The following is a 19,905-nucleotide window of genomic DNA, read 5'->3' as shown; positions in this document are numbered from 1 at the left end:
TCTTCTAGTGTGGCTGCTCTGTGTCTGCAGGCAGCGAGGGGCTGCAAGCTTCCTGTGTTCGCACCTATATCACCTGTGCTTCCTTGTCAGAGACAGACTATCGCAAAACATACAACTCACTCCATGAATTGATTGCTACGGCATCTGTTATCAGCAGTCACAACCAGCAACACCAGTAGCAGCCGACTGCACGCAAAGAATGGGAACGTGCAGTGGGATTTAAGTGAAATCGGCGCAATTGTGGATGCTAATCGTTCGCTTGTATCTGCCTACACACCTCTGCCGGTTGGGAATTATTCCACTTGCATGGCAAGGTGCGCATGTAGATGTGTTAAAAATTCTGGAGGCACTGGGTATCGATCCCAGTACCTCTCGCACGCTAAGCGAGCGCTCTACCATCTGAGCTACGCCCACCCCCCCGATAACTAGTAGTGCTACATACAGTCATATCAACGTCACAGACCCTTGCACTCCCATTATTCCGCAGACAAACACTACTCTCTATGTATCAGTGAGGGTGTCTTTCAGGTTTCGTGCATTCTGTATCGAATCGTAGTTGGCCACAGTGAAAGTGGCACGCATAACGTCGAAAATAGAGTTCAGACACCGCTCTGAGTAAGACGAACGTGTTGTCCACCTCCAGACTTCAATGACGTTAAGCCGTGATACCTAAGACAGATCTGCACTCGATGACACCACGATAACAGCCGGTCCCCACACTTACACCTTGCTCTCCTTATGACAGTATACATCATATCAGTCTGTGACGCTGGTTTTGCAACTTCTTGCGTGCGTTTATGTTCGCCGCGACCAACACTTACCATGCACTGACCACAAAACATGGAGGAGCCGGAGCTTGAACCCGAGACCGTTCACCCGCTAAGCGAACGATCTGCCAACTGAGCTACAGCTACACACACGACCAAGCCTGGCTATTCTCCACTCTTTGCGACTCTGATGTGCACGGACACGATGGTTGGTTGGTTTGTAGCGGCGAAGGTACCAGAATACAAAGGCGCGGACACGTTCATATACACAAGAGTTCCAAGTAGTTTCGATGCTCTGGTATTACGAATGCAAATTCGGTCTGTTTTGAACGTCTTAAATTGAAAGGGCGGTCACAAATTGGTCCATTTCACTCCTTGTCCACAATCACACAGCACCTGAGGTAACAAGCACATTATAGCCCCATTGTGCTCTCCATTGTTCATGCCAACTCAGTGCCTCGCTCTTTGCTACTGCGTAAAACCCTTGTCGTCCAACTGCAAAACACTGGGACACAACAAGTTTCCGCGTCCCCTTTGCACTGACCGTACTACGAAACGCTCCCCAAACTTGGCAGTCACCCATGCAGATGACTTTTCCGACTTTACACGACGCTCACGCAACGCTCACGCTAGTGACAGTCTTATTTATAGTTCGACGTCGCGCCAAAGCGAATGAGCACATTTCGCCTACGGCTTAGGCCGCTCTTCTAGTGTGGCTGCTCTGTGTCTGCAGGCAGCGAGGGGACTGCAAGCTTCCTGTGTTCGCACCTATATCACCTGTGCTTCCTTGTCAGAGACAGACTATCGCAAAACATACAACTCACTCCATGAATTGATTGCTACGGCATCTGTTATCAGCAGTCACAACCAGCAACACCAGTAGCAGCCGACTGCACGCAAAGAATGGGAACGTGCAGTGGGATTTACGTGAAATCGGCGCAATTGTGGATGCTAATCGTTCGCTTGTATCTGCCGGTTGGGAATTATTCCACTCGAATGGCAAGGTGCGCATGTAGGTGTGTTAAAAATTCTGGAGGCGCTGGGTATCGACCCAGTACCTCTCGCACGCTAAGCGAGCGCTTTACCATCTGAGCTACGCCCACCCCCCCGATAACTAGTAGTGCTACATACAGTCACATCAACGTCACAGACCATTGCACTCCCATTATTCCGCAGACAAACACTACTCTCTATGTATCAGTGAGGGTGTCTTTCAGGTTTCGTGCATTCTGTATCGAATCGTAGTTGGCCACAATGAAAGTGGCACGCGTAACGTCGAAAATAGAGTTCAGACACCGCTCTGAGTAAGCCGAACGTGTTGTCCACCTCCAGACTTCAATGACGTTAAGCCGTGATACCTAAGACAGTTCTGCACTCGATGACACCACGATAACAGCCGGTCCCCACACTTACACCTTGCTCTCATTATGAGAGTATACATCATATCAGTCTGTGACGCTGGTTTTGCAACTTCTTGCGTGCGTTTATGTTCGCCGCGACCAACACTTACCATGCACTGACCACAAAACATGGAGGAGCCGGGGCTTGACCCGAGACCCTTCACACGCTAAGCGAACGATCTGCCAACTGAGCTACAGCTACACACACGACCAAGCCTGGCTATTCTCCATTCTTTGCGACTCTGATGTGCACGGACACGATGGTTGGTTGGTTTGTAGCGGCGAAGGTACCAGAATACAAAGGCGCGGACACGTTCATATACACAAGAGTTCCAAGTAGTTTCGATGCTCTGGTATTACGAATGCAAATTCCGTCTGTTTTGAACGTCTTAAATTGAAAGGGCGGTCACAAATTGGTCCATTTCACTCCTTGTCCACAATCACACAGCACCTGAGGTAACAAGCACATCTCGAGCCCCATTGTGCTCTCCATTGTTCATGCCAACTCAGTGCCTCCCTCTTTGCTACTGCGTAAAACTCTTGTCGTCCAACTGCAAAACACTGGGACACAACAAGTTTCCGCGTCCCCTTTGCACTGATCGTACTACGAAACGCTCCCCAAACTTGGCAATCACCCATGCAGATGACTTTTCCGACTTTACACGACGCTCACGCTAGTGACAGCCTTATTTATAGTTCGACGTCGCGCCAAAGCGAATGAGCACATTTCGCCTACGGCTTAGGCCGCTCTTCTAGTGTGGCTGCTCTGTGTCTGCAGGCAGCGAGGGGCTGCAAGCTTCCTGTGTTCGCACCTATATCACCTGTGCTTCCTTGTCAGAGACAGACTATCGCAAAACATACAACTCACTCCATGAATTGATTGCTACGGCATCTGTTATCAGCAGTCACAACCAGCAACACCAGTAGCAGCCGACTGCACGCAAAGAATGGGAACGTGCAGTGGGATTTAAGTGAAATCGGCGCAATTGTGGATGCTAATCGTTCGCTTGTATCTGCCTACACACCTCTGCCGGTTGGGAATTATTCCACTTGCATGGCAAGGTGCGCATGTAGATGTGTTAAAAATTCTGGAGGCACTGGGTACCGATCCCAGTACCTCTCGCACGATAAGCGAGCGCTCTACCATCTGAGCTACGCCCACCCCACCGATAACTAGTAGTGCTACATACAGTCATATCAACGTCACAGACCCTTGCACTCCCATTATTCCGCAGACAAATACTACTCTCTATGTATCAGTGAGGGTGTCTTTCAGGTTTCGTGCATTCTGTATCGAATCGTAGTTGGCCACAATGAAAGTGGCACGCATAACGTCGAAAATAGAGTTCAGACACCGCTCTGAGTAAGACGAACGTGTTGTCCACCTCCAGACTTCAATGACGTTAAGCCGTGATACCTAAGACAGATCTGCACTCGATGACACCACGATAACAGCCGGTCCCCACACTTACACCTTGCTCTCCTTATGACAGTATACATCATATCAGTCTGTGACGCTGGTTTTGCAACTTCTTGCGTGCGTTTATGTTCGCCGCGACCAACACTTACAATGCACTGACCACAAAACATGGAGGAGCCGGGGCTTGAACCCGAGACCGTTCACACGCTAAGCGAACGATCTGCCAACTGAGCTACAGCTACACACACGACCAAGCCTGGCTATTCTCCATCCTTTGCGACTCTGATGTGCACGGACACGATGGTTGGTTGGTTTGTAGCGGCGAAGGTACCAGAATACAAAGGCGCGGACACGTTCATATACACAAGAGTTCCAAGTAGTTTCGATGCTCTGGTATTACGAATGCCAATTCCGTCTGTTTTGAACGTCTTAAATTGAAAGGGCGGTCACAAATTGGTCAATTTCACTCCTTGTCCACAATCACACAGCACCTGAGGTAACAAGCACATCTCGAGCCCCATTGTGCTCGCCATTGTTCATGCCAACTCAGTGCCTCGCTCTTTGCTACTGCGTAAAACTCTTGTCGTCCAACTGCAAAACACTGGGACACAATAAGTTTCTGCGTCCCCTTTGCACTGATCGTACTACGAAACGCTCCCCAAACTTGGCAATCACCCATGCAGATGACTTTTCCGACTTTACACGACGCTCACGCAACGCTCACGCTAGTGACAGCCTTATTTATAGTTGGACGTCGCGCCAAAGCGAATGAGCACATTTCGCCTACGGCTTAGGCCGCTCTTCTAGTGTGGCTGCTCTGTGTGTGCAGGTAGCGAGGGGCTGCAAGCTTCCTGTGTTCGCACCTATATCACCTGTGCTTCCTTGTCAGAGACAGACTATCGCAAAACATACAACTCACTCCATGAATTGATTGCTACGGCATCTGTTATCAGCAGTCACAACCAGCTACACCAGTAGCAGCCGACTGCACGCAAAGAATGGGAACGTGCAGTGGGATTTACGTGAAATCGGCGCAATTGTGGATGCTAATCGTTCGCTTGTATCTGCCGGTCGGGAAATATTCCACTCGCATGGCAAGGTGCGCATGTTGGTGTGTTAAAAATTCTGGAGGCGCTGGGTATCGATCCCAGTACCTCTCGCACGCTAAGCGAGCGCTTTACCATCTGAGCTACGCCCACCCCCCCGATAACTAGTAGTGCTTCATACAGTCATATCAACGTCACAGACCATTGCACTCCCATTATTCCGCAGACAAACACTACTCTCTATGCATCAGTGAGGGTGTCTTTCAGGTTTCGTGCATTCTGTATCGAATCGTAGTTGGCCACAATGAAAGTGGCACGCATAACGTCGAAAATAGAGTTCAGACACCGCTCTGAGTAAGACGAACGTGTTGTCCACCTCCAGACTTCAATGACGTTAAGCTGTGATACCTAAGACAGATCTGCACTCGATGACACCACGATAACAGCCGGTCCCCACACTTACACCTTGCTCTCCTTATGACAGTATACATCATATCAGTCTGTGACGCTGGTTTTGCAACTTCTTGCGTGCGTTTATGTTCGCCGCGACCAACACTTACAATGCACTGACCACAAAACATGGAGGAGCCGGGGCTTGAACCCGAGACCGTTCACACGCTAAGCGAACGATCTGCCAACTGAGCTACAGCTACACACACGACCAAGCCTGGCTATTCTCCATTCTTTGCGACTCTGATGTGCACGGACACGATGGTTGGTTGGTTTGTAGCGGCGAAGGTACCAGAATACAAAGGCGCGGACACGTTCATATACACAAGAGTTCCGATGCTCTGGTATTACGAATGCAAATTCCGTCTGTTTTGAACGTCTTAAATTGAAAGGGCGGTCACAAATTGGTCCATTTCACTCCTTGTCCACAATCACACAGCACCTGAGGTAACAAGCACATCTCGAGCCCCATTGTGCTCTCCATTGTTCATGCCAACTCAGTGCCTCGCTCTTTGCTACTGCGTAAAACTCTTGTCGTCCAACTGCAAAACACTGGGACACAATAAGTTTCCGCGTCCCCTTTGCACTGATCGTACTACGAAACGCTCCCCAAACTTGGCAATCACCCATGCAGATGACTTTTCCGACTTTACACGACGCTCACGCTAGTGACAGCCTTATTTATAGTTTGACGTCGCGCCAAAGCGAATGAGTACATTTCGCCTAAGGCTTAGGCCGCTCTTCTAGTGTGGCTGCTCTGTGTCTGCAGGCAGCGAGGGGCTGCAAGCTTCCTGTGTTCGCACCTATATCACCTGTGCTTCCTTGTCAGAGACAGACTATCGCAAAACATACAACTCACTCCATGAATTGATTGCTACGGCATCTGTTATCAGCAGTCACAACCAGCAACACCAGTAGCAGCCAACTGCACGCAAAGAATGGGAACGTGCAGTGGGATTTACGTGAAATCGGCGCAATTGTGGATGCTAATCGTTCGCTTGTATCTGCCTACACACCTCTGCCGGTTGGGAATTATTCCACTTGCATGGCAAGGTGCGCATGTAGATGTGTTAAAAATTCTGGAGGCACTGGGTATCGATCCCACTACCTCTCGCACGCTAAGCGAGCGGTCTACCATCTGAGCTACGCCCACCCCCCCGATAACTAGTAGTGCTACATACAGTCATATCAACGTCACAGACCCTTGCACTCCCATTATTCCGCAGACAAACACTACTCTCTATGTATCAGTGAGGGTGTCTTTCAGGTTTCGTGCATTCTGTATCGAATCGCAGTTGGCCACAATGAAAGTGGCACGCATAACGTCGAAAATAGAGTTCAGACACCGCTCTGAGTAAGACGAACGTGTTGTCCACCTCCAGACTTCAATGACGTTAAGCCGTGATACCTAAGACAGATCTGCACTCGATGACACCACGATAACAGCCGGTCCCCACACTTACGCCTTGCTCTCCTTATGACAGTATACATCATATCAGTCTGTGACGCTGGTTTTGCACCTTCTTGCGTGCGTTTATGTTCGCCGCGACCTACACTTACCATGCACTGACCACAAAACATGGAGGAGCCGGGGCTTGAACCCGAGACCGTTCACACGCTAAGCGAACGATCTGCCAACTGAGCTACAGCTACACACACGACCAAGCCTGGCTATTCTCCATTCATTGCGACTCTGATGTGCACGGACACGATGGTTGGTTGGTTTGTAGCGGCGAAGGTACCAGAATACAAAGGCGCGGACACGTTCATATACACAAGAGTTCCAAGTAGTTTCGATGCTCTGGTATTACGAATGCAAATTCCGTCTGTTTTGAACGTCTTAAATTGAAAGGGCGGTCACAAATTGGTCCATTTCACTCCTTGTCCACAATCACACAGCACCTGAGGTAACAAGCACATCTCGAGCCCCATTGTGCTCTCCATTGTTCATGCCAACTCAGTGCCTCGCTCTTTGCTACTGCGTAAAACTCTTGTCATCCAACTGCAAAACACCGGGACACAATAAGTTTCCGCGTCCCCTTTGCACTGATCGTACTACGAAACGCTCCCCAAACTTGGCAATCACCCATGCAGATGACTTTTCCGACTTTACACGACGCTCACGCAACGCTCACGCTAGTGACAGACTTATTTATAGTTCGACGTCGTGCCAAAGCGAATGAGCACATTTCGCCTACGGCTTAGGCCGCTCTTCTAGTGTGGCTGCTCGGTGTCTGCAGGCAGCGAGGGGCTGCAAGCTTCCTGTGTTCGCACCTATATCACCTGTGCTTCCTTGTCAGAGACAGACTATCGCAAAACATACAACTCACTCCATGAATTGATTGCTACGGCATCTGTTATCAGCAGTCACAACCAGCAACACCAGTAGCAGCCGACTGCACGCAAAGAATGGGAACGTGCAGTGGGATTTACGTGAAATCGGCGCAATTGTGAATGCTAATCGTTCGCTTGTATCTGCCGGTTGGGAATTATTCCACTCGCATGGCAAGGTGCGCATGTAGGTGTGTTAAAAATTCTGGAGGCGCTGGGTATCGATCCCAGTACCTCTCGCACGCTAAGCGAGCGCTTTACCATCTGAGCTACGCCCACCCCCCCGATAACTAGTAGTGCTACATACAGTCATATCAACGTCACAGACCATTGCACTCCCATTATTCCGCAGACAAACACTACTCTCTATGTATCAGTGAGGGTGTCTTTCAGGTTTCGTGCATTCTGTATCGAATCGTAGTTGGCCACAATGAAAGTGGCACGCATAACGTCGAAAATAGAGTTCAGACACCGCTCTGAGTAAGACGAACGTGTTGTCCACCTCCAGACTTCAATGACGTTAAGCCGTGATACCTAAGACAGATCTGCACTCGATGACACCACGATAACAGCCGGTCCCCACATTTACACCTTGCTCTCCTTATGACAGTATACATCATATCAGTCTGTGACGCTGGTTTTGCAACTTCTTGCGTGCGTTTATGTTCGCCGCAACCTACACTTACAATGCACTGACCACAAAACATGGAGGAGCCGGGGCTTGAACCCGAGACCGTTCACACGCTAAGCGAACGATCTGCCAACTGAGCTACAGCTACACACACGACCAAGCCTGGCTATTCTCCATTCTTTGCGACTCTGATGTGCACGGACACGATGGTTGGTTGGTTTGTAGCGGCGAAGGTACCAGAATACAAAGGCGCGGACACGTTCATATACACAAGAGTTCCAAGTAGTTTCGATGCTCTGGTATTACGAATGCAAATTCCGTCTGTTTTGAACGTCTTAAATTGAAAGGGCGGTCACAAATTGGTCCATTTCACTCCTTGTCCACAATCACACAGCACCTGAGGTAACAAGCACATCTCGAGCCCCATTGTGCTCTCCATTGTTCATGCCAACTCAGTGCCTCGCTCTTTGCTACTGCGTAAAACTCTTGTCGTCCAACTGCAAAACACTGGGACACAATAAGTTTCCGCGTCCCCTTTGCACTGATCGTACTACGAAACGCTCCCCAAACTTGGCAATCACCCATGCAGATGACTTTTCCGACTTTACACGACGCTCACGCAACGCTCACGCTAGTGACAGCCTTATTTATAGTTCGACGTCGCGCCAAAGCGAATGAGCACATTTCGCCTACGGCTTAGGCCGCTCTTCTAGTGTGGCTGCTCTGTGTCTGCAGGCAGCGAGGGGCTGCAAGCTTCCTGTGTTCGCACCTATATCACCTGTGCTTCCTTGTCAGAGACAGACTATCGCAAAACATACAACTCACTCCATGAATTGATTGCTACGGCATCTGTTATCAGCAGTCACAACCAGCAACACCAGTAGCAGCCGACTGCACGCAAAGAATGGGAACGTGCAGTGGGATTTACGTGAAATCGGCGCAATTGTGGATGCTAATCGTTCGCTTGTATCTGCCTACACACCTCTGCCGGTTGGGAATTATTCCACTTGCATGGCAAGGTGCGCATGTAGATGTGTTAAAAATTCTGGAGGCACTGGGTATCGATCCCAGTACCTCTCGCACACTAAGCGAGCGCTCTACCATCTGAGCTACGCCCACCACCCCGATAACTAGTAGTGCTACATACAGTCATATCAACGTCACAGACCCTTGCACTCCCATTATTCCGCAGACAAACACTACTCTCTATGTATCAGTGAGGGTGTCTTTCAGGTTTTGTGCATTCTGTATCGAATCGTAGTTGGCCACAATGAAAGTGGCACGCATAACGTCGAAAATAGAGTTCAGACACCGCTCTGAGTAAGACGAACGTGTTGTCCACCTCCAGACTTCAATGACGTTAAGCCGTGTTACCTAAGACAGATCTGCACTCGATGACACCACGATAACAGCCAGTACCCACACTTACACCTTGCTCTCCTTATGACAGTATACATCATATCAGTCTGTGACGCTGGTTTTGCAACTTCTTGCGTGCGTTTATGTTCGCCGCGACCAACACTTACCATGCACTGACCACAAAACATGTAGGAGCCGGGGCTTGAACCCGAGACCGTTCACACGCTAAGCGAACGATCTGCTAACTGAGCTACAGCTACACACACGACCAAGCCTGGCTATTCTCCATTCTTTGCGACTCTGATGTGCACGGACACGATGGTTGGTTGGTTTGTAGCGGCGAAGGTACCAGAATACAAAGGCGCGGACACGTTCATATACACAAGAGTTCCAAGTAGTTTCGATGCTCTGGTATTACGAATGCAAATTCCGTCTGTTTTGAACGTCTTAAATTGAAAGGGCGGTCACAAATTGGTCCATTTCACTCCTTGTCCACAATCACACAGCACCTGAGGTATCAAGCACATTATAGCCCCATTGTGCTCTCCATTGTTCATGCCAACTCAGTGCCTCGCTCTTTGCTACTGCGTAAAACTCTTGTCGTCCAACTGCAAAACACTGGGACACAATAAGTTTCCGCGTCCCCTTTGCACTGATCGTACTACGAAACGCTCCCCAAACTTGGCAATCACCCATGCAGATGACTTTTCCGACTTTACACGACGCTCACGCTAGTGACAGCCTTATTTATAGTTCGACGTCGCGCCAAAGCGAATGAGCACATTTCGCCTACGGCTTAGGCCGCTCTTCTAGTGTGGCTGCTCTGTGTCTGCAGGCAGCGAGGGGCTGCAAGCTTCCTGTGTTCGCACCTATATCACCTGTGCTTCCTTGTCAGAGACAGACTATCGCAAAACATACAACTCACTCCATGAATTGATTGCTACGGCATCTGTTATCAGCAGTCACAATCAGCAACACCAGTAGCAGCCGACTGCACGCAAAGAATGGGAACGTGCAGTGGGATTTACGTGAAATCGGCGCAATTGTGGATGCTAATCGTTCGCTTGTATCTGCCTACACACCTCTGCCGGTTGGGAATTATTCCACTTGCATGGCAAGGTGCGCATGTAGGTGTGTTAAAAATTCTGGAGGCGCTGGGTATCGATCCCAGTACCTCTCGCACGCTAAGCGAGCGCTTTACCATCTGAGCTACGCCCACCCCCCCGATAACTAGTAGTGCTACATACAGTCATATCAACGTCACAGACCATTGCACTCCCATTATTCCGCAGACAAACACTACTCTCTATGTATCAGTGAGGGTGTCTTTCAGGTTTCGTGCATACTGTATCGAATCGTAGTTGGCCACAATGAAAGTGGCACGCATAACGTCGAAAATAGAGTTCAGACACCGCTCTGAGTAAGACGAACGTGTTGTCCACCTCCAGACTTCAATGACGTTAAGCCGTGATACCTAAGACAGATCTGCACTCGATGACACCACGATAACAGCCGGTCCCCACATTTACACCTTGCTCTCCTTATGACAGTATACATCATATCAGTCTGTGACGCTGGTTTTGCAACTTCTTATGTGCGTTTATGTTCGCCGCGACCAACACTTACAATGCACTGACCACAAAACATGGAGGAGCCGGGGCTTGAACCCGAGACCGTTCACACGCTAAGCGAACGATCTGCCAACTGAGCTACAGCTACACACACGACCAAGCCTGGCTATTCTCCATTCTTTGCGACTCTGATGTGCACGGACACGATGGTTGGTTGGTTTGTAGCGGCGAAGGTACCAGAATACAAAGGCGCGGACACGTTCATATACACAAGAGTTCCGATGCTCTGGTATTACGAATGCAAATTCCGTCTGTTTTGAACGTCTTAAATTGAAAGGGCGGTCACAAATTGGTCCATTTCACTCCTTGTCCACAATCACACAGCACCTGAGGTAACAAGCACATCTCGAGCCCCATTGTGCTCTCCATTGTTCATGCCAACTCAGTGCCTCGCTCTTTGCTACTGCGTAAAACTCTTGTCGTCCAACTGCGAAACACTGGGACACAATAAGTTTCCGCGTCCCCTTTGCACTGATCGTACTACGAAACGCTCCCCAAACTTGGCAATCACCCATGCAGATGACTTTTCCGACTTTACACGACGCTCACGCTACGCTCACGCTAGTGACAGCCTTATTTATAGTTCGACGTCGCGCCAAAGCGAATGAGCACATTTCGCCTACGGCTTAGGCCGCTCTTCTAGTGTGGCTGCTCTGTGTCTGCAGGCAGCGAGGGGCTGCAAGCTTCCTGTGTTCGCACCTATATCACCTGTGCTTCCTTGTCAGAGACAGACTATCGCAAAACATACAACACACTCCATGAATTGATTGCTACGGCATCTGTTATCAGCAGTCACAACCAGCAACACCAGTAGCAGCCGACTGCACGCAAAGAATGGGAACGTGCAGTGGGATTTACGTGAAATCGGCGCAATTGTGGATGCTAATCGTTCGCTTGTATCTGCCTACACACCTCTGCCGGTTGGGAATTATTCCACTTGCATGGCAAGGTGCGCATGTAGATGTGTTAAAAATTCTGGAGGCACTGGGTATCGATCCCAGTACCTCTCGCACGCTAAGCGAGCGCTCTACCATCTGAGCTACGCCCACCACCCCGATAACTAGTAGTGCTACATACAGTCATATCAACGTCACAGACCCTTGCACTCCCATTATTCCGCAGACAAACACTACTCTCTATGTATCAGTGAGGGTGTCTTTCAGGTTTCGTGCATTCTGTATCGAATCGTAGTTGGCCACAATGAAAGTGGCACGCATAACGTCGAAAATAGAGTTCAGACACCGCTCTGAGTAAGACGAACGTGTTGTCCACCTCCAGACTTCAATGACGTTAAGCCGTGTTACCTAAGACAGATCTGCACTCGATGACACCACGATAACAGCCAGTACCCACACTTACACCTTGCTCTCCTTATGACAGTATACATCATATCAGTCTGTGACGCTGGTTTTGCAACTTCTCGCGTGCGTTTATGTTCGCCGCGACCAACACTTACCATGCACTGACCACAAAACATGTAGGAGCCGGGGCTTGAACCCGAGACCGTTCACACGCTAAGCGAACGATCTGCCAACTGAGCTACAGCTACACACACGACCAAGCCTGGCTATTCTCCATTCTTTGCGACTCTGATGTGCACGGACACGATGGTTGGTTGGTTTGTAGCGGCGAAGGTACCAGAATACAAAGGCGCGGACACGTTCATATACACAAGAGTTCCAAGTAGTTTCGATGCTCTGGTATTACGAATGCAAATTCCGTCTGTTTTGAACGTCTTAAATTGAAAGGGCGGTCACAAATTGGTCCATTTCACTCCTTGTCCACAATCACACAGCACCTGAGGTAACAAGCACATCTCGAGCCCCATTGTGCTCTCCATTGTTCATGACAACTCAGTGCCTCGCTCTTTGCTACTGCGTAAAACTCTTGTCGTCCAACTGTAAAACACTGGGACACAATAGGTTTCCGCGTCCCCTTTGCACTGATCGTACTACGAAACGTTTACCAAACTTGGCAATCACCCATTCAGATGACTTTTCCGACTTTACACGACGCTCACGCTAGTGACAGCCTTATTTATAGTTCGACGTCGCGCCAAAGCGAATGAGCACATTTCGCCTACGGCTTAGGCCGCTCTTCTAGTGTGGCTGCTCTGTGTCTGCAGGCAGCGAGGGGCTCCAAGCTTCCTGTGTTCGCACCTATATCACCTGTGCTTCCTTGTCAGAGACAGACTATCGCAAAACATACAACTCACTCCATGAATTGATTGCTACGGCATCTGTTATCAGCAGTCACAACCAGCAACACCAGTAGCAGACGACTGCACGCAAAGAATGGGAACGTGCAGTGGGATTTACGTGAAATCGGCGCAATTGTGGATGCTAATCGTTCGCTTGTATCTGCCTACACACCTCTGCCGGTTGGGAATTATTCCACTTGCATGGCAAGGTGCGCATGTAGTCGTGTTAAAAATTCTGGAGGCGCTGGGTATCGATCCCAGTACCTCTCGCACGCTAAGCGAGCGCTCTACCATCTGAGCTACGCCCACCCCCCCGATAACTAGTAGTGCTACATACAGTCATATCAACGTCACAGACACTTGCACTCCCATTATTCCGCAGACAAACACTACTCTCTATGTATCAGTGAGGGTGTCTTTCAGGTTTCGTGCATTCTGTATCGAATCGTAGTTGGCCAAAATGAAAGTGGCACGCATAACGTCGAAAATAGAGTTCAGACACTGCTCTGAGTAAGACGAACGTGTTGCCCACCTCCAGACTTCAATGACGTTAAGCCGTGATACCTAAGACAGATCTGCACTCGATTACACCACGATAACAGCCGGTCCCCACACTTACACCTTGCTCTCCTTATGACAGTATACATCACATCAGTCTGTGACGCTGGTTTTGCACCTTCTTGCGTGCGTTTATGTTCGCCGCGACCAACACTTACCATGCACTGACCACAAAACATGGAGGAGCCGGGGCTTGAACCCGAGACCGTTCACACGCTAAGCGAACGATCTGCCAACTGAGCTACAGCTACACACACGACCAAGCCTGGCTATTCTCCATTCTTTGCGACTCTGATGTGCACGGACACGATGGTTGGTTGGTTTGTAGCGGCGAAGGTACCAGAAAACAAAGGCACGGACACGTTCATATACACAAGAGTTCCAAGTAGTTTCGATGCTCTGGTATTACGAATGCAAATTCCGTCTGTTTTGAACGTCTTAAATTGAAAGGGCGGTCACAAATTGGTCCATTTCACTCCTTGTCCACAATCACACAGCACCTGAGGTAACAAGCACATCTCGAGCCCCATTGTGCTCTCCATTGTTCATGCCAACTCAGTGCCTCGCTCTTTGCTACTGCGTAAAACTCTTGTCGTCCAACTGCAAAACACTGGGACACAATAAGTTTCCGCGTCCCCTTTGCACTGATCGTACTACGAAACGCTCCCCAAACTTGGCAATCACCCATGCAGATGACTTTTCCGACTTTACACGACGCTCACGATAGTGACAGCCTTATTTATAGTTCGACGTCGCGCCAAAGCGAATGAGCACATTTCGCCTACGGCTTAGGCCGCTCTTCTAGTGTGGCTGCTCTGTGTCTGCAGGCAGCGAGGGGCTGCAAGCTTCCTGTGTCCGCACCTATATCACCTGTGCTTCCTAGTCAGAGACAGACTATCGCAAAACATACAACTCACTCCATGAATTGATTGCTACGGCATCTGTTATCAGCAGTCACAACCAGCAACACCAGTAGCAGCCGACTGCACGCAAAGAATGGGAACGTGCAGTGGGATTTACGTGAAATCGGCTGAATTGTGGATGCTAATCGTTCGCTCGTATCTGCCTACACACCTCTGCCGGTTGGGAATTATTCCACTTGCATGGCAAGGTGCGCATGTAGGTGTGTTAAAAATTCTGGAGGCGCTGGGTATCGATCCCAGTACCTCTCGCACGCTAAGCGAGCGCTCTACCATCTGAGCTACGCCCACCCCCCCGATAACTAGTAGTGCTACATACAGTCATATCAACGTCACAGACCCTTGCACTCCCATTATTCCGCAGACAAACACTACTCTCTATGTATCAGTGAGGGTGTCTTTCAGGTTTCGTGCATTCTGTATCGAATCGTAGTTGGCCACAATGAAAGTGGCACGCATACCGTCGAAAATAGAGTTCAGACACCGCTCTGAGTAAGACGAACGTGTTGTCCACCTCTAGACTTCAATGACGTTAAGCCGTGATACCTAAGACAGATCTGCACTCGAGACACCTCGATAACAGTCGGTCCCCACACTTACACCTTGCTCTCCTTATGACAGTATACATCATATCAGTCTGTGACGCTGGTTTTGCAACTTCTTGCGTGCGTTTATGTTCGCCGCGACCAACACTTACCATGCACTGACCACAAAATATGGAGGAGCCGGGGCTTGAACCCGAGACCGTTCACACGCTAAGCGAACGATCTGCCAACTGAGCTACAGCTACACACACGACCAAGCCTGACTATTCTCCATTCTTTGCGACTCTGATGTGCATGGACACGATGGTTGGTTGGTTTGTAGCGGCGAAGGTACCAGAATACAAAGGCGCGGACACGTTCATATACACAAGAGTTCCAAGTAGTTTCGATGCTCTGGTATTACGAATGCAAATTCCGTCTGTTTTGAACGTCTTAAATTGAAAGGGCGGTCACAAATTGGTCCATTTCACTCCTTGTCCACAATCACACAGCACCTGAGGTAACAAGCACATCTCGAGCCCCATTGTGCTCTCCATTGTTCATGCCAACTCAGTGCCTCGCTCTTTGCTACTGCGTAAACCTCTTGTCGTCCAACTGCAAAGCACTGGGACACAATAAGTTTCCGCGTCCCCTTTGCACTGATCGTACTACGAAACGCTCCCCAAACTTGGCAATTACCCATGCAGATGACTTTTCCGACTTTACACGACGCTCACGCTAGTGACAGTCTTATTTATAGTTCGACGTCGCGCCAAAGCGAATGAGCACATTTCGCCTACGGCTTAGGCCGCTCTTCTAGTGTGGCTGCTCTGTGTCTGCAGGCAGCGAGGGGCTGCAAGCTTCTTGTGTTTGCACCTATATCACCTGTGCTTCCTTGTCAGAGACAGACTATCGCAAAACATACAACTCACTCCATGAATTGATTGCTACGGCATCTGTTATCAGCAGTCACAACCAGCAACACCAGTAGCAGCCGACTGCACGCAAAGAATGGGAACGTGCAGTGGGATTTACGTGAAATCGGCGCAATTGTGGATGCTAATCGTTCGCTCGTATCTGCCTACACACCTCTGCCGGTTGGGAATTATTCCACTTGCATGGCAAGGTAAGCATGTACGTGTGTTAAAAATTCTGGAGGCGCTGGGTATCGATCCCAGTACCTCTCGCACGCTAGGCGAGCGCTCTACCATCTGAGCTACGCCCACCCCCCCGATAACTAGTAGTGCTACATACAGTCATATCAACGTCACAGACCCTTGCACTCCCATTATTCCGCAGACAAACACTACTCTCTATGTATCAGTGAGGGTGTCTTTCAGGTTTCGTGCATTCTGTATCGAATCGTAGTTGGCCACAATGAAAGTGGCACGCATAACGTCGAAAATAGAGTTCAGACACCGCTCTGAGTAAGACGAACGTGTTGTCCACCTCCAGACTTCAATGACGTTAAGCCGTGATACCTAAGACAGATCTGCACTCGATGACACCACGATAACAGCCGGTCCCCACACTTACACCTTGCTCTCCTTATGACAGTATACATCATATCAGTCTGTGACGCTGGTTTTGCACCTTCTTGCGTGCGTTTATGTTCGCCGCGACCAACACTTACCATGCACTGACCACAAAACATGGAGGAGCCGGGGCTTGAACCCGAGACCGTTCACACGCTAAGCGAACGATCTGCCAACTGAGCTACAGCTACACACACGACCAAGCCTGGCTATTCTCCATTCTTTGCGACTCTGATGTGCACGGACACGATGGTTGGTTGGTTTGTAGCGGCGAAGGTACCAGAATACAAAGGCGCGGACACGTTCATATACACAAGAGTTCCAAGTAGTTTCGATGCTCTGGTATTACGAATGCAAATTCCGTCTGTTTTGAACGTCTTAAATTGAAAGGGCGGTCACAAATTGGTCCATTTCACTCCTTGTCCACAATCACACAGCACCTGAGGTAACAAGCACATCTCGAGCCCCATTGTGCTCTCCATTGTTCATGCCAACTCAGTGCCTCGCTCTTTGCTACTGCGTAAAACTCTTGTCGTCCAACTGCAAAGCACTGGGACACAATAAGTTTCCGCGTCCCCTTTGCACTGATCGTACTACGAAACGCTCCGCAAACTTGGCAATCACCCATGCAGATGACTTTTCCGACTTTACATGACGCTCACGCAACGCTCACGCTAGTGACAGCCTTATTTATAGTTCGACGTCGCGCCAAAGCGAATGAGCACATTTCGCCTACGGCTTAGGCCGCTCTTCTAGTGTGGCTGCTCTGTGTCTGCAGGCAGCGAGGGGCTGCAAGCTTCCTGTGTTCGCACCTATATCACCTGTGCTTCCTTGTCAGAGACAGACTATCGCAAAACATACAACTCACTCCATGAATTGATTGCTACGGCATCTGTTATCAGCAGTCACAACCAGCAACACCAGTAGCAGCCGACTGCACGCAAAGAATGGGAACGTGCAGTGGGATTTACGTGAAATCGGCTCAATTGTGGATGCTAATCGTTCGCTCGTATCTGCCTACATACCTCTGCCGGTTGGGAATTATTCCACTTGCATGGCAAGGTGCGCATGTAGGTGTGTTAAAAATTCTTGAGGCGCTGGGTATCGATCCCAGTACCTCTCGCACGCTAAGCGAGCGCTCTACCATCTGAGCTACGCCCACCCCCCCGATAACTAGTAGTGCTACATACATTCATATCAACGTCACAGACCCTTGCACTCCCATTATTCCGCAGACAAACACTACTCTCTATGTATCAGTGAGGGTGTCTTTCAGGTTCGTGCATTCTGTATCGAATCGTAGTTGGCCACAATGAAAGTGGCACGCATAACGTCGAAAACAGAGTTCAGACACCGCTCTGAGTAAGACGAACGTGTTGTCCACCTCTAGACTTCAATGACGTTAAGCCGTGATACCTAAGACAGATCTGCACTCGATGACACCACGATAACAGCCGGTCCCCACACTTACACCTTGCTCTCCTTATGACAGTATACATCATATCAGTCTGTGACGCTGGTTTTGCAACTTCTTGCGTGCGTTTATGTTCGCCGCGACCAACACTTACCATGCACTGACCACAAAACATGGAGGAGCCGGGGCTTGAACCCGAGAACGTTCACACGCTAAGCCAACGATCTGCCAACTGAGCTACAGCTACACACACGACCAAGCCTGGCTATTCTCCATTCTTTGCGACTCTGATGTGCACGGACACGATGGTTGGTTGGTTTGTAGCGGCGAAGGTACCAGAATACAAAGGCGCGGACACGTTCATATACACAAGAGTTCCAAGTAGTTTCGATGCTCTGGTATTACGAATGCAAATTCCGTCTGTTTTGAACGTCTTAAATTGAAAGGGCGGTCACAAATTGGTCCATTTCACTCCTTGTCCACAATCACACAGCACCTGAGGTAACAAGCACATCTCGAGCCCCATTGTGCTCTCCATTGTTCATGCTAACTCAGTGCCTCGCTCTTTGCTACTGCGTAAAACTCTTGTCGTCCAACTGCAAAACACTGGGACACAATAAGTTTCCGCGTCCCCTTTGCACTGATCGTACTACGAAACGCTCCCCAAACTTGGCAATCACCCATGCAGATGACTTTTCCGACTTTACACGACGCTCACGCTAGTGACAGCCTTATTTATAGTTCGACGTCGCGCCAAAGCGAATGAGCACATTTCGCCTACGGCTTAGGCCGCTCTTCTAGTGTGGCTGCTCTGTGTCTGCAGGCAGCGAGGGGCTGCAAGCTTCCTGTGTTCGCACCTATATCACCTGTGCTTCCTTGTCAGAGACAGACTATCGCAAAACATACAACTCACTCCATGAATTGATTGCTACGGCATCTGTTATCAGCAGTCACAACCAGCAACACCAGTAGCAGCCGACTGCACGCAAAGAATGGGAACGTGCAGTGGGATTTACGTGAAATCGGCGCAATTGTGGATGCTAATCGTTCGCTCGTATCTGCCTACACACCTCTGCCGGTTGGGAATTATTCCACTTGCATGGCAAGGTGCGCATGTAGGTGTGTTAAAAATTCTGGAGGCGCAGGGTATCGATCCCAGTACCTATCGCACGCTAAGCGAGCGCTTTACCATCTGAGCTACGCCCACCCCCCCGATAACTAGTAGTGCTACATACATTCATATCAACGTCACAGACCCTTGCACTCCCATTATTCCGCAGACAAACACTACTCTCTATGTATCAGTGAGGGTGTCTTTCAGGTTTCGTGCATTCTGTATCGAATCGTAGTTGGCCACAATGAAAGTGGCACGCATAACGTCGAAAATAGAGTTCAGACACCGCTCTGAGTAAGACGAACGTGTTGTCCACCTCTAGACTTCAATGACGTTAAGCCGTGATACCTAAGACAGATCTGCACTCGATGACACCACGATAACAGCCGGTCCCCACACTTACACCTTGCTCTCCTTATGACAGTATACATCATATCAGTCTGTGACGCTGGTTTTGCAACTTCTTGCGTGCGTTTATGTTCGCAGCGACCAACACTTACCATGCACTGACCACAAAACATGGAGGAACCGGCGCTTGAACCCGAGACCGTTCACACGCTAAGCGAACGATCTGCCAACTGAGCTACAGCTACACACACGACCAA

The 19,905-nt window shown here is 49.5% G+C and overlaps 5 non-coding genes across 5 annotated transcripts; all 5 read right to left on the bottom strand.

Annotated features, from left to right (window-relative positions):
• Positions 1–341: 341 nt before the first annotated feature.
• Trnaa-agc (transfer RNA alanine (anticodon AGC)) lies at positions 342–415 on the bottom strand. Its single transcript has one exon. It is a non-coding gene; the product is annotated as a tRNA-Ala (tRNA).
• An 11,596-nt stretch (positions 416–12,011) lies between these two features.
• On the bottom strand, positions 12,012–12,085 carry Trnaa-agc (transfer RNA alanine (anticodon AGC)). Its single transcript has one exon. It is a non-coding gene; the product is annotated as a tRNA-Ala (tRNA).
• A 1,386-nt stretch (positions 12,086–13,471) lies between these two features.
• On the bottom strand, positions 13,472–13,545 carry Trnaa-agc (transfer RNA alanine (anticodon AGC)). The gene has a single exon. It is a non-coding gene; the product is annotated as a tRNA-Ala (tRNA).
• A 1,386-nt stretch (positions 13,546–14,931) lies between these two features.
• Trnaa-agc (transfer RNA alanine (anticodon AGC)) lies at positions 14,932–15,005 on the bottom strand. The gene has a single exon. It is a non-coding gene; the product is annotated as a tRNA-Ala (tRNA).
• A 1,385-nt stretch (positions 15,006–16,390) lies between these two features.
• On the bottom strand, positions 16,391–16,464 carry Trnaa-agc (transfer RNA alanine (anticodon AGC)). The gene has a single exon. It is a non-coding gene; the product is annotated as a tRNA-Ala (tRNA).
• Positions 16,465–19,905: the final 3,441 nt, after the last annotated feature.

The sequence above is a fragment of the Schistocerca gregaria genome, chromosome 3, assembly GCF_023897955.1.
Source record: "Schistocerca gregaria isolate iqSchGreg1 chromosome 3, iqSchGreg1.2, whole genome shotgun sequence".
NCBI lineage: Eukaryota > Metazoa > Arthropoda > Insecta > Orthoptera > Acrididae > Schistocerca > Schistocerca gregaria.
The sequence above is the reverse complement of the archived record's forward strand: the minus strand, read 5'-3'. Positions and strand labels throughout refer to the sequence as shown.